This window comes from Hypanus sabinus, chromosome 25 (genome assembly GCF_030144855.1).
Source record: "Hypanus sabinus isolate sHypSab1 chromosome 25, sHypSab1.hap1, whole genome shotgun sequence".
NCBI classification, from domain to species: Eukaryota; Metazoa; Chordata; class Chondrichthyes; order Myliobatiformes; family Dasyatidae; genus Hypanus; species Hypanus sabinus.
In genome coordinates, this window is record NC_082730.1 from 4,285,119 (window position 1) to 4,300,963 (window position 15,845).

Below are 15,845 nucleotides of genomic sequence, written 5' to 3' on the forward strand. Positions count from 1 at the left end.
GCTTCCAAGGCATCAGATGTCAGTGCCTGGAAGTTTATGGTAGGGAGAGTTTCTCCCTTTTGCTGCCTGATATCAGGACTATTGGAGTCGATCGGGACTTGTGACCTTTTTTAAAAACCGTGCCCATGGTCTGCTTTTATCAAATTACGGTATTGCTTTGCACTGCTGTAACTATATGTTATAATTATGTGGTTATGTCAGTGTGAGTCTTTGCTTTGCCCTTTTTTTGTTTTGTGATATCACTCTGGAGGAACATTGTATCATTTCTTAATGCATGCATTTCTAAATGACAAGAAAAAAGGACTGAGTGTCCTCATAATCTAATAAGTCTGAGGATGGGGATTGATTATGAAAACAGCAAAGGGTAAGAGAAATATTGTTGAAGAAAAGGAAAATGGACAATTGAAGGATATTAAGAACAGTCTGTGAGAGCCGGAATCAGGAAATGAAACAAATATAGCAGCAGGTACAACTGTGGTTCCCTTACAGACAGAGGTGGGTCTTTGCAGTGGGGAATGAAGGAACAGTGGAGGAAATAAACCGTGGCTTCTTGTGTGTCTTTGTGGAAGACACAAAAACCTGCCAGAAATACAGGATAGACAAGTGTTGAATGCAAGTGTAGAAATAAAATCAGTCAGCATCAATGATGAAATACCATCATGAAAATGGATAACTGACACAGGCCTGATGAACTCCATCCCGGAGTTTGTGACAAGATGTCAGTAGTGTTACTCAACTTTCTGGTTATCATCTGCCAAACTCTACAGTTTCAGGAATGGTTCCTTCAGCCTGTTTCAAAAAGGAGGGAGAGAGAGAAAACTGGGAACCACTCACCTCCCCAGCTGACACTGGGAACAGGGACAATGTTGGAATCTGTAATAATGGGTGTGAAATGCATGCTGAAGAGGAATTATCACAAAGATTCACCAGACTGGTTTCTGATGTGGTGGGTCTGACTTGTCAGGAATGTGAGAAATAGACTACACCTATATTCAAACAGTTCAAAGTAAGTTTTATTATCAGAGTACATTTCTGTCACCACATACAACCCTGAGATTATTTCTCTTCGGGCATACTTAGCAAATCTATAGAACAGTAACTGTAAACAGGATCAATGGACAACAAACTGTGCAAATGCAAATATAAATAAATAGCAATCAACAACCTGTTCTTGGACATAGTGGTGCAAGTCCTGAGGCACTTGTACCTTTTGCTTGATGAGAGCAGTGAGAAAAGTGCATGGCCTGGGTGGTGAGGATCTTTGCTTATGGCAATGATTCATGTAGGCACTTCCAGTGGCTGGAAGGGTTATATCCGTGATGTACTGGATTGAATTTGCCTCATTTTGTAGGATTTTCACTCAAATACATGGTGTACCCATAACAGGCCATAATGAAGCCAGCCAGCACACTGTGGTAAATCATTGGGATTCTCTGGTGAGGAATTCTTCTTTCATTGATTGTTTTCTAGATATTAAAAAGATCAAGGAAATGTGGAGAAAAAGTTTTAGCCAGGATCAGTTGAATACGTTGTGTGGTTCAATGGTAGCACGTCCGCTTCCTGCTCCTGCTCGTCATGTTGACACGAGCTCGGTAAAGTGTTTGTGAACCCCGATCACACAATGGAACTACAGAGAAGGGAGTGTGAGTGTTTGCGTGTAACTGTGTGAGTGAGTGAGAGTGAGAGTGAGAACCGTGGTGTGTGTCTGCGTGTGAGTTTGTGAGTGTGTTTGTCTGGGAATTGGGATCACACATGGAGCATACAGTGTCAGTGTTTGCATGTGTGTGTGAGTGCATCTGTGTCTGTGAGTGTGAGTGTGTGCATGTGTGTAAGCATGAGCAATGTTCTCTATGTGTGCATGTTTCTGTGTGAGTGTGTGTGTATTAGAGAGAGAGAGAGATATGAACACAGATCACACAATGAGAAACTTGAGTAAGGTTGTCACAACTATGTCTATGTGTCACAACTATGGGTTGTTTTTAAAGAAGAAAGAGATTTTCTCAATTTGTATGTAGATTGTATTTTCTCACTGTCACCTCATGGGCATGTAGTGTTCCTTCGATTGTGAACTTTTCATGTCTAATTGTTTGTCTTTGCACAAAGTGGGTTTTCACTTCGTGTTGCAAGTGTCTCATTTGAGATCATGAGGATTGTTAAGATCTCTTTATATTGATCACTTTTATTCAATTTGGTTTGACGTGCTTTCTTGATCACTGTGTGAGCTGGAAAGATCCAGAGTCTATACTGTTGATAAGGATGCATAGAAACATAGAAAACCTACAGCACAATACTGGTCTTCAGCCCACATGTCCCTACCATAGAAGTCAGTAGGCTTACCTATAGCCCTCTATTTTATTAAGCTCCATGTACCTATCTAAAGCCCCTATTGTATCTGCCTCCACCACTGTTGCTGGCAGCCCATTTCACGCACACACCACTCTGAGTAAAAACTTACCCCTGATATCTCTTCTGTACCTACTTCCCAGCACCCTAAACCTGTGTCCTCTTGTGGCAACCATTTCAGCCCTGGGAAAATGCCTCTAACTATCCACATGATCAATGCCTCTCATCATCTTATACACCTCTATCAGGTCACCTCTCATCCTCTGTCACTCCAAGGAGAAAATGCCAAGTTGACTCACCCTGTTTTCATAAGGCATGCTCTCCGATCCAGGCAATACTCTTATAAATCTCCCCTGCACTCTTTTTATGGCTTCCACATCCTTCCTGTAGCGAGGCAACCAGAACTGAGCACAGTACTCCAAGTGGGGTCTGCCCAGGGTCCTATATAGCTGCAACATTCCCTCTCGGCTCCTAAATTTAGTTCCACAATTGATGAAGGCCAATGCATTGTACGCCTTCTGAACCACAGAGTCGACCTGCGCAGATGCTTTGAACGTGCTATGGACTTGGACCCCAAGATCCCTCTGATCCTCCACACTGCCAGGAGTCTTACCATTAATACTATATGCTGCCATCATATTTGACCTACCAAAATGAACCACTTCACACTTAACTGGGTTGAACTCCACCTGTTACTTCTCAGCCCAGATTTGCATCCAATCGATGTTCCGCTGTAACCTCTGACAGCCCGCCAAACTATCCACAACACCTCCAACCTTAGTGTCCTCAGCAAACTTACTAACCCATCCTTCCATTTCCTCATCCAGGTCATTTATAAAAATCACGAAGAGTAAGGGTCCCAGAACAGATCTCTGTGGCACTCCACTGGTGACTGACCTCCATGTAGAATATGACCCGTTTACAACCACTCTTTGCTTTCTGAGGGCATGCCAGTTCTGGATCCACAAAGCAATGTCCCCTTGGATCCCATGCCTCTTTATTTTCTCAATAAGTCTTGCATGGGTACCTTATCAAATGCCTTGCTGAAATCCATATACACTACATCTACTGCTCTTCCTTCATTAATGTGTTTAGTCACATCTTCAAAAAATGCAATCAGGCTCGGAAGGCATGTCCTGCCCTTGACAAAGCCATTCTGACTACTCCTACTCATATTATACCTCTCCAAATGTTCATAAATCCTGCCTCTTAGGATCTTCTCCATCAACTTACCAATCACTTAGGTAAGACACTGGTCTATAATTTCCTGGGCTGTCTCTACTTCCTTTCTTGAATAAAGGAACAGCATCCTTAAACCTCCAATCCTTCGGAACTTCTCCCGTCCCCATCGATGATGTAAAGATCATCGCCAGAGGCTCAGCAATCTCCTCTCTTGCCTCCCACAGCAGCCTGGGGTACATCTCTTCCAGTCACAGCAACTTATCCAACTTGATGCTTTCCAAAAGCTCCAGCATATCCTCTTTCTTATTATCTACATGCTCAAGCTTTTCAGTCTGCTGCAAATCATCACTACAATCACCAAGATCCTTTTCTGTAGTGAAAACTGAAGTGAAGTATTCAGTAAATACCTCTGCTATTTCCTCTGGTTCCATATACACTTTCCCACTGTCACACTTGATAGGTTCTATTCTTTCATGACTTATCCTCTTGCTCTTTTCATTCTCGTAGAATGCCTTGGGCTTTTTCTTTATCCAGCCTGCCAAGGACTTCTCATGGCCCCTTCTGGCGCTCCTAATTTCCTTCTTAAGCTCCTTCCTAGTTGCCTTATAACCTTAACCTTCTAGAACTCTAACATTACCTAGCTCTCTGAATCTTTTGTAAGCTTTTCTTTTCTTCTTGACTAGATTTAATACAGCTTTTGTACACCATGATTCCTGTACCCTACCATAACTTCCCTGTCTCATTGGAATGTACCTATACAGAACTCCACACAAATATCCCCTGAATATTTGCCAGATTTCTTCGGTACTTTACGCGGAGAACATCGTTTTTTTAATTTAAGCCTGCAATTTCTTGCATGATAGTCCCATAATTCCCCTTATTCCAATTAAACTCTTTTCTAACTTGTCTGTTCCTATCTCTCTCCAATGCTATTGTAAAGGAGACAGAATTATGATCACTAACTCCAAAATGCTCTCCTACTGAGAGATCTGACACCGGACCAGGTTCATTTCCTAACACCAAATCAAGTACCACCTCTCCTCTTGTAGGCTTATCTACACTTTGTACATATTGTGTCAAGAAACCTTCCTGAACACTCCTAACAAACTCCACCCCATCAAAACCCATTGCTCTAGAGAGATGCCAATCGATATTTGGGAAATTAAAATCTCCCATCATGACAACTCTGTTATTATTACACCTTTCCAGGATCTCTTTCCCTATCTGCTCCTCGATATACCTGTAAATATTGGGCAGCCTATTAAAATAAAAACCAGTAACATTATTGACCCCATCTTGTTCCTAAACTGTACCCACAGAGATTTTGTAAACAATCCCTCCATGGCGTCCACCTTTTCTGCAGCTGCGACACTATCTCTGATCAGCAGTGCCATGCCCTGACTTCTTTGGCCTCCCTCCCTCTCCTTTCTGACACATTCCAAACCCGGCACTTGAAGTAACCATTCCTATCCCAGAGTCATCCAAGTCTCTGTAATGGCCACCACATCATATCTCCAGGTACTGATCCATGCTCTAAGATCATCTGCTTTGTTCACAACACTCCTAGACACTAAAATAGACACATATCAAACCTTCAGTCTGAACGTGTCCCTTCTAACACCTGCCTACTCTCCCTCTTGCACTGTCTACAAGCTGTCTCTATTTGTGAGTCAATCTCCTCTTCCCCAGTCTCTTCTGTTTGGTTTCCACCCCCCAACAATTCTAGTTTAAACTCTCCCCAGTATCCTTAGCAAACCTCCCCTCCAGGATATTAGTCCCCCTGGGATTCAAGAGCAACCCACTTTTTGTACAGGTCACACCTACCACAAAAGAGGTCCCAATGATCCAGAAATCTAAATCCCTGCCCCTTGATCCAATCCCTCAGCCACGCATTTATCCTCCACCTCATTCTATCCCTATTTTTGCTGCTGTGTGGCACAGGCAGTAATTCCCAGATTACTACCTTTGCAGTCCTGCTTCTCAACTTCTTTTGTAACAACCTGTCGTCTTTTCTCAGGACCTCTTAACTTTTCTTACCTACGTCATTGTGTATGTCAACGTTTACCACGACCTCTGTCTGTTCTCCCTCCCACTGCAGGATATCTTGGATGTGATCAGAACCATCCCAGACTCTGGCACCAGGGAGGCAAACTACCATCCAAGTTTCTTTCCTGCATCCACAGAGTCGCCTGTCTGACCCACTAACTATAGAGTCCCCTATCACTCCTGCCTTCCTCATCCTTTCCCTACCCTTCTGAGCCACAGGGCCAGACTCTGTGCCAGAGGCACGGCCACTGCCATTTCCCCCAGGTAGGTTGTCCCCCCCCCCAACAGTACTCAAACAGGAGTACTTATTGTCAAGGGGTACAGCCACAGGGGTACTCTCTAGTACCTGACTCTTTCCCTTCCCCTTCCTGACTGTGACCCACTTGTCTGCGTCCCGTGGCCCTGGTGTGACCACCTGCCTATAATTCCACTCTATCAGCTCCTCGCCCTCCTTGACTAGGCGAGGGTCATCGAGCTGCTTCTCCAGTTCCCTAACTCAGTCCCTCAGGAGCTGCAGCTCAACACACCTGGTGTGAATATGGCCGTCCAGGAAGCTGGGAGACTCCAGGACCCCCCACATCTGACACCAAGCACCGAAAACTGGGCTCACACACATACTACCTCCTTCCAGCAGTTATCACAGTTAAACCTACTCCGCCTCGACCTGTTACTGCCTAAGCCCATCGAGCTAAAGCCCTGGCAATCTGCTGCCTCTCACTCCGCTGCCCGCTGGATATGGCTGCCTTCTTTTTAAACCTTTCACACTCTACTCGTTGACGTCACGTGCCTGCGCAGTCTCACCTCTCTTTTAACCCGAGTAGTAAAAAACTCCCTTCGTTCCAAAAATTCAGCCGTTCACTCACAGCCATCTTGCTCTGAATCAAGAAGGCCTGCTTCAAATCTGTCAACAATCTCTACAGTAGCTGTTTCAATCAAGACAGGGTTGTGTACACATTCTGTCTTGATTATGTTGAGGTCTGTGTTGTTCTGACACCATGACAAAAGCATCATGATCACTTTCCTGCAGAGTGAACTCACACATATGACCTTCAGCAGTTTGTTTAGATTTAGTCAAGTTCAGTTTGTACTCCTCCTGCTTATTGACACCCCTCTCTGCTTCCTTGTTGCACCTCTTCAGCCTTCCAGATTTCCCTGCATTGGGGTCCTGCTCCCAACTCAGTTTTATCAAATTTAAAGCTCAGTCTACCTCCCTTGTGATTGGATTCTTTGGGAGTCTGATCACAGTCTGTTCTAGTGGAACTGTACTCACCTTCTCCAGTACTAATGCCAATCCCACAGGGACTAAAAGCCATAGCAGGGTCTGAGTAACTCCTCCCCGATCCCATTAACTCTGTCATGATGTGCTTGTGGGTTGGGCAATAATACAAAGATTGAGATGTTTGTGGTCATGTTTGTGAATGTAACCCCGGTTGCTCAGTGTCTGGGGAGATTTGACACTCTGCGGCCATTTTGTTGATAACATCCTGTAACTAATAAATTGGCCACTAAGGGTGTGTTCGTGGTCTTCTGCTGCTGTTGCCCATCCACTTCAAGGTTCAAGGTGTTCTCAGAGATGATAAGGTGGATGAGCTTAGAGCATGGACTGGAACAATTTGTTTTATGGGAAGGATGTAATACAGAAATGGAGGTTATTTAAAGGTGAACTTTTAAGGATATAGAATCTTTATGTTCCTGTTACTTTGAAAGGAAAGGTTAAAAGTTTGAGAGAGCCATGGTTTTCAAGGGATATTGGAAACTTGGTTAGGAAAAAGAGAAAGATCTACAATAAAGATGGGCAACATGGAGTAAATGAGGTGCTCGAGGAATATAAAGTATGGAAAAGGAATCTTCAGAAAGAAATTAGAAAAGCTAAAAGAAGTTATGAGGACGCTTTGATAGGAAAGGTGAAAATAAATCCAAAGGGTTTCTACAGTTATATTAATAGCAAATGAATAGTGAGGGATAAAATTGGTCCCTTAGAGAATCAGAGTGGACAGTTATGTGTGGAGCCAAAAGAGATGGGGGAGTTTTTGAACAATTTCTTTTCTTTGGTATTCACTAAGTAGAAGGATATTGAATTGTGTAAGGTAAGGGAAACAAGTAGGGTAGTTATGGAAACTATGATGATTAAAGAAGAGGAAGTACTGGTGCTTTTAAAGAATATGAAAGTGGATAAGTCTCCAGGTCCTGACAGGATATCCACAGGACCTTGAGGGAAGTTAGTGTAGAAATAGCAGGGGCTCTGACAGAAATATTTCAAACGTCATTATAAATGGGGATGGTGCCAGAGGATTGGCATATTGCTCATGTTGTTCCATTGTTTTAAAAGGGTTCTAAGAGTAAACCTAGCAAGTAAGTTTTACATCAGTGGTGGGTAAATTAATGGAAATTATTCTTAGAGATGGTATATATAATTATCTGAATAGACAGGGTCTGATTACAAACAGTCAACATGAATTTGTGTGTGGAATGTCATGTTTGACAAATCTTATTGAATTTTTTGAAGAGGTTGCAAGGAAAGTTGATGATGGTAAAGCAGTGGATGTTTTCTATATGGACTTCAGTAAGGCCTTTGACAAGGTTCCGCACGGAAGGTTAGTTAAGAAAGTTCAATCGCTAGGTAGTAATATTGAAGTAGTGGAATGGATTCAACAGTGGCTAGATGGGAGATGCCAGAGAGTAGTGGTGGATAACTGTTTGTCAGGTTGGAGGCCAGTGACTATTGGTGTACCTCCAGGATCTGTATTGGGTCCAAAGTTGTTTGTCATATACATTAATAATCTGGATGATGGGGTGGTATATTGGATTAGTAAGTATGCAAATGATAATAAGATAGGTGGCGTTGTGGATAATGAAGTAGGTTTTCAAAGCTTGCAGAGAGATTTAGGCCAGTTAGAAGGGTGGGCTGAAGTATGGCAGATGGAGTTTAATGCTGATAAGTGTGAGGTGCTTCATTTTGGTAGGACTAATCAAAATAGGACATACATGGTAAATGGTAGGGCATTGAGGAATGCAGTAGAACAGCGTGATCTAGGAATAATGGTGCATAGTTCCTTGAAGGTGGAATCTCATGTGGATAGGGTGGTGAAGAAAGCTTTTGGTATGCTGGCCTTTATAAATCAGAGCACTGAGTATAGGAGTTGGGATGTAATGTTAAAATTGTACAAGGCATTGATGAGGCCAAATTTGGAGTATTGTGTACAGTTCTGGTCGCTGAATTATAGGAAAGATGACAACAAAATAGAGAGAGTACAGAGGAGATTTACTACAATGTTACCTGGGTTTCAGCACCTAAGTTACAGAGAAAGGTTGAACAAGTTAGGACTTTATTCTTTGGAGCGTAGAAGGTTGAGGGGGGACTTGATAGAATTATTTCAAATTATGAGGGGGATATATTGAGTTGATGTGGATTTTTCCATTGAGAGTAGGGGAGATTCAAACAAGAGGACATGAGTTGAGAGTTAAGGGGCAAAAGTTTAAGGGTAACACAAGGGGAAACTTCTTTACTCAGAGAGTGGTAGCTGTGTGGAACGAGCTTCCAGTAGAAGTGGTACAGGCAGGTTCGATATTGTCATTTAAAAAACAATTGGATAGGTATGTGGACTGGAGCGGAATGGAGGGTTATGGGCTGAGTGCAGGTCAGTGGGACTAGGTGTGAGTAAGCATTTGGCACGGGCTAGAAGGGCCGAGATGGCCTGTTTCCATGTGTAATTATTATATGGTTATGTGCTCTTCTCTACAGCACTGTTGTAACGTGTGGTTATTTGAGGTACTGTCACTTGCCTGTCATCTTGAACCAGTCTGGCTATTCACTGCTAGCCTCTCTTATAAACAAGGCACTTTTGCCCAAGGAAATGCAGCTCAATGTTGTTTTTTAGTTTTAATCACCTCCATCAGTAATATATAGAGATCGATGTGGTGAAAATTCCAGATCAGCATTGAATTGTTTCCACCTGATGACTGATTTGGTATTTGCATTAACAAGCAGATGTCCGGTTGTATCCAATAAAGTGAACATTGAGTGTGCTCCAGGCACAGCCCTGCAGTGGATTCAGCGACCAGCATCTCAGTGTGGAGAAGCCATCCAGAGTGAGACAGAGAGAGATACTGTAGAGAAACTGTACCTTCAAATCTCTGAGTCTACACGAACCATCAAACACCTGTTTACACTCATCCTATATTAACAGTGTCTGGTCCAGCTGGCGTTCCCGGCCAAGTACTAAAGATCTGTGTGGTCCAACTAGCAGGAGTATTTAGCACTTTCTTCACTGTAGAGCCGCACGTGGCTGGAAATGTGGTTAGAACCAGAGAAGTTGCCCCAAAGACACTCTGATTCATTTTTAAAATCTCTCCGTCTCCATCATATGAGACTGGAGATAGAAGCACTCTGCAGTTCAGGACTCATTGTGGAATGAGAAAAGAGCCAAAATTTCAGGTCAAAGACTCTTCATTAGAACGGTGGAGTAGAAAAAAACTGAAGGAAAAGTGGGTGTGAGGGTGTTGCTGACAGGGTGCCATGGGGATGAACTGGCTACAAGATTATCTGGTCAATGGCTGATTGGAAATTGGAATCAGTTGGAACTGGGAGAACATGGAGAAAAGGATATTGATCAGAATGTATAGACATCAACTATTGAACAGGAAGCCTGCTCTGGAAGGCCATGCTCCACTGCCACGTCTAGCTAGATGCCCTGACACCCTTCTTAAGCCAATCACCCCTAGTGGGGCACAGGCTATTGACAGCAGCTCACTAGAGAACTCTATCCATCTAAACAGGGAATTCTGACTGTCCAGGACAACAGAAACCTGCCCAGAAACTGTAGCATTGGACTGTACACCCTCTTTGCTCCAAGGTCTTATGAGAAGTGGCAGAGTCCTCAGAGACAGACTCAAACTGTGACTCCACACTCACCAACTGACACTGGAGATCCAGGCAACAGGTGAGGGTCGGACAGTGCAGTGTGTACAGGAGCAGCCGGTGGAAGGAACCCCCTGGGGATGGGAGGTGCAGCCGGTGGGACATTTCCCAGAGACGGCTGAATTTGTGCTGAACCAGCTCTGTAGGAGAGCTTGGGGACCCAGATCCAGTGACAATTCAGTCTGAGTGGTGGTCACCTTGAGTCCAATCAGTCGACACACCTGCACACCCACAGTGAGGGTACCCCAGTGTCTGTCCCCAAACCTCCATGAATATGTCTGTGACCACACCCAACCACTGATATCTGGCAGCAGGTTGAAACTTCATTTCTCAGGGCTGGGGGCAGAGAGCCTTGAGTCCCGATGAAGGGTCTCAGCATGAAACAACAGGAACTTTGTGTTGTCTGTCTCACAGGGCTGGGAGCAACATGATGGGCCGAATGTCTTCCTCCAGTGTCTTTGATTTTCCCAGGTCTGATTCCTCTTCCTATCCCTGACCTCACCTATGGACTGTCTTGTCTTGTCTCCTCAGCTGGGACTGCGGTTCCCCCAACCACTGTGACCGGAACTCAGGGACACTCGGTCTCCTTACATCCTGGGATCCCAGTCGGACCGGACATTCCTGAGGTTGAGTGGAGTCGGGTATAGCCCAGAAACAGGATTGTGAAGTACACAAATGGGAACATTAACTATTATGGTAATGGGCTGTACAAGAACAGGATTACCTTTCATCCCAGGAACGTCAGTCTGGAAATCCATGATCTACGGAGAGAAGTTGCTGGGGATAATGATGTGATTTATACAGCCGCAAGTTCAAGAGATGAATATAATACAAGGGTGCGACTGGAGGTGTACGGTGAGTGAGACTGGTCCCTGAAACACCCCTAATGGATGGGTGAGGGCAGATCCTGTGTGTTTCCCTGTTTACTGAAACCCACTGATTACCCGTGTCTGGGGCTGGGCTCATGGTCCCAGTGTAGTGAGTCTGGAGGATACACCCGCCACATCCACCGAGGCGGAGTCAGGAGCCGGGAGGGATCGAACCAACAATGGGGAATCTCATGTGTCTGAGACTGAGGGAGCTCAGCACACAGGGAGAATGGACCTGGTGTGAATGGGCTGGACAGTCTGTATCTGTGGATCTCAGTTGCACACTCTACCCCAGGTCAAAGGCCTGGTCTGTCGTGTTCAGGGATCCCAGTTATCCCATCTGGTTCCTGGGACACTGCTTGTTAATTCCACAGACTGAGGTCGGAGCTCAGCAAAGTGTTTATTCCTCAGCCTTCATGCTGTGCTGTGCTGAGTGAGACCCTGTGTATGCCTTACACTGAATATAGTGTCCCAGTGAGTGATACAGTACACGGACACAACAGCAAACTCACACACAACAATATGGTTCCTGACTCACTCTAACAGTAATATCACATTCACAGTAATCTCACTCAACAACGTCTGGTTGAGAAACCTTCTCTCCTCTGTTTGGGCGCATTGTGTAGTTAAGGAATATCGCAAATATTCACCTCAGCAGCAATCCATCTTCAGACATGAAGGTGGATTGGAGATTAGATTTAAAATGCTTCTCTGAACAGTAGTTTTCTTGCAGCTGTAGGCTGGAGTTGATTGCAAACCAGACAATTCCATTTAACATTCATTTTGCGTGTCTTGAGTGTGGGTGTGAAGAAGGAGGTGTGGAAACTATATGTAAGTCAAAGGAAGCATTGTAGATACATTATAACTATACAATTCTCCTGCATTTTCCTTTGGCATATAAAAATATCATGTAATATTGGGTCGGGAGGCCGTTTCCTCCAAGATTGTCTCAATACGATGTCTGCTGCTTGTTCTTGTTGAATAAGACTTTTCTATATCCACCAGCTTTCGTGTCTCTCTGGTGACTTCAAGTTACAACATCCTCCATCTCAGTGTTAATGTTCACCATCTGCAGGAGGAGAACATTAGAACAGCTGGAGACGGGCCCTTGTCTATACACTGGTCTCCACTGGGATAGTGTCAGAGGTCAGTATCAGTGTGTCAGAGTGGGAGCAGGATGGAGAATCAAAGTGACAGCAACTAGAACTTCTGAGTCACAATGGTGCCTGAATTGAAACGTCCCTCAAGGTGGTCGATGACACTGTGTCTGGTTTCTCAGTGGAGAGAAGGTCACCGTGTGAACACTGAGTGAGTTCACTGCATTGGCTGTATGCGTCAATCTCAGTTTCAGCTTTTAGTGCCCTGCATGGAGGGAAGGGAAATGGTCATGTGATACCTCCTCCTGTGGATGTCCAGAACGTGGTGTGGGACATGGAGTGGTGGGAGTTGTGGGTGTGGCAGTAGAGCAGAGCAAGGTGTTACTCAGGGAGAAACTGGTCAAAATATGTAAGAAAGAGGGAAAGTAGTGGAGTGTAATTCTGAGGATAGTGTAAACTAAATGGGTAAAGTCATTCGAAGGTATTCTAAAGGACCAAGCATAAAAATATTTGGATTGGGAGATAGTTGAAATGTTTCTCTGTGTGGTAGATTGTGTCTAGATTTTTGAGGAGGCTATTGGAAAGTTGATGAAGGAAAAGCAGTTAAATTTGTCTACATGGACTTTAACAATGTCCTGCATGGGATGTTGATGAAGAATGTTTATTGCCTTGGCATTCAGGTTGAGGTTGCAAATTGGATTCGACATCGGCTTTGCAAGTGATCTACAAGATGGTTGTCTCTCTGATTGGAGGACTGTGATTAGTGAAATACCTCAAGGATTGGTGCTGGGTCCTTATTGTTTGTTATCTATATCAGCGATCTGGGTGACAGCGTGGTTAACTGGATCATCAAATTTGAGGATGACACTGATTGGGTGTACGGTGAGGAATACTATCAAAACCTTTAGCGGGATCTGGACCAGCAGGAATAATGAGCCGAAAATTGGCAGTTTCAATTTGATGCAGACGAGTACAAAGCCTTGACCCTTGGGAAGTAAACCAGGGTGGAACTTAAATAATGACCAGTCAGGTACTGAAGAGTGTAGTAGAATAGAGAGATCTTGGAATACAGAACAATGAATTCATGCAAGTGGTGTCACAGGCAGATAGGGTCATAAAAAAAGCTTTTGGCACATTGGCCTTCATCCAACCAAAGGATTGGGTCCAGGAGTTGCAATGTTATATTGAAATTTTATAAGAACTTGGAGAAGCCTAATTTGGAGTATTTGTGCAATTTTGGTCACCTACGTACAGGAAAGTTATAAACGAGATTGGAAGAATGAAGAGTATCAGGACTTGAGGACCTGAGTTATAGGGGAAGTTGGGGGAATTTCTTCACCCAGAGGGTGGAAAAAGGTGCAGGTGGAAGTGTTGGAACCAGGTTCAATTTCAATGTCTAACTGAAACTTGAATAAATATTGGGAGGGATGTGAAAGACTTTGTCCAGATGTGGATCAGAGGAGATAGTTATCAACTAGATGGACTGAAGAGCCTGCTTTGACACTGCAATGCTCTGTGATTCAATGCAGTCTCATTGAAAGGACCAGGAAGCATAGATGTTGATCCACTGAAGGTGGAGACCAGTGGGGTTGAAGGAAAGGGCCAGAGGAAACATATCCTTGTTTTCGGTGGGAGAGGGTGTGAGAACAGAGACGTAAGAAATGGAACAGGTTCTCAGGGTCTCACACCTTCATCATAATCTGGGCAGGCAGAGTGGAGATTGAGAGATTGACAGAATAGAATGGGCTGTGTCTTGTGTTGGACCAGATTCAAGGCAGCTCAGGGCTGGGGCTCACTCAGGTTTTAGGCTTTGAAGGGATGCAGGGACCACACAGAGGAGGAACAAAAGACATGGAAATGGAGAGAATTTCTGGCATAGAGCGCTATAAACTGGACATGATGGAGAGTTTGTAGATGAGTGTGGGTTGTATTTGTGAAAGAGGGTGAAGCACATGGGAACTTCATTCATCAGCAGGTCACTGAACAAAAGGGTGAGGGAAGGTTTAAATCATTGGGTAAAAATGAGGTGGGATTGGTTTGAAGTTCACTTTGGACTGTTGGAGATGAGATGAAGGAGTTGTGGATCGAGCTGTCCACGATGATCTCCTTTACTCATCTTCTATCTCTCCCTCACTACATCACAGCCTGAGTCAGGAGCAAACATCACGGTTCAGAACATCACCGGGACCTGTAACCTCACCCTGACCTGTTCCGTGGCCTCTGGCACCCCACCAGCTTCAGTTGGTGGAGAAGAGGAGAAGTTACAGGAGACAACAACAGCCATCACTTCTGGAAACACGGAGAGACGTTACAGGTTCATTGCACAGCAGAGATCGGGGATGTGGTGTACAGGTGTGAGGCCAGCAACCCCATCAGTGAGGACACCGCACAGGTCCGGCTGGGGAACGTCTGTAATCTGGACATATGGAGTGAGTGTCGGAGGAAGGAGTTGGGATTTAGTTATCTCTCCATCCCAGGAGAGTGAGATGGGACAGCACAGAGGAACTTCAGTTTGTATCCATTCTGCACCCTGACATTGTCTGAGAGGATACTGTGGAGAACCACTCACTTTACAGGCAACCTTCATTTTTGGATTTTATCCTCCGGACTCTGTTCATATTTTGTCAGCATCGCCTGAGTGAGGAAGTGAAGTGCAGTTTGCAGAAAGTCCACATTGAATCAACTGTGTACTGTTCCTGGAAGGAGCGAATGATTAGATTGGAGGAAAGGATTATTTATGATGGCCGAGGCACCAAGTGGTCAGGGAGGTGCAGGCTGAGCTTAAGGAGAGAAGTTACTGAGGGAGTGTGAGGGAGCTGGATTGAAATCAGTGGAAATAGAATCCATGGCACATGTGCTGGGGAAGAGGGTTTACTGAGAGTTTCCTTCTTGACAGAATTGGACTAATATTTGTGGAGATCTGGTCAATGATACAGGCCCCCAGCTGTGAGTGATTTTAGAGGGAGAATGTGAGAGTTGGATTAACCAGCGAGTCCATAGATACAAAGCCGAGTGCAGCAGGAGCAGGACAGACTCGGTGTCTGTTCATCACACAGTGGGACAAATCGTTGAGAAGTTTGCAGTCACAAAACCCTGAGCATCTGGAGCCGGACACAGACTCAGCCTCAGCTCCGTGGGGAAGGGAGTGAACATCACAGAGCAGTAATGGACTGTGCCAGGGAGCTGGATTAACATCATTAGAGATACAGACAGTGACAAAGACATGAGGCGAGAGGGACTACAGAGGGATAATGTGAGGGAACAGAATTAAATCACTGGAGGAACAGTCAGTGGTGCTGGAGACTGAGGGAGAGTGGTGTCTTAGGAACTAGGTAAGTGAGATTGAATGACATCACTGGACATACATTTAGTGACTCAGGAAGTTTGTGG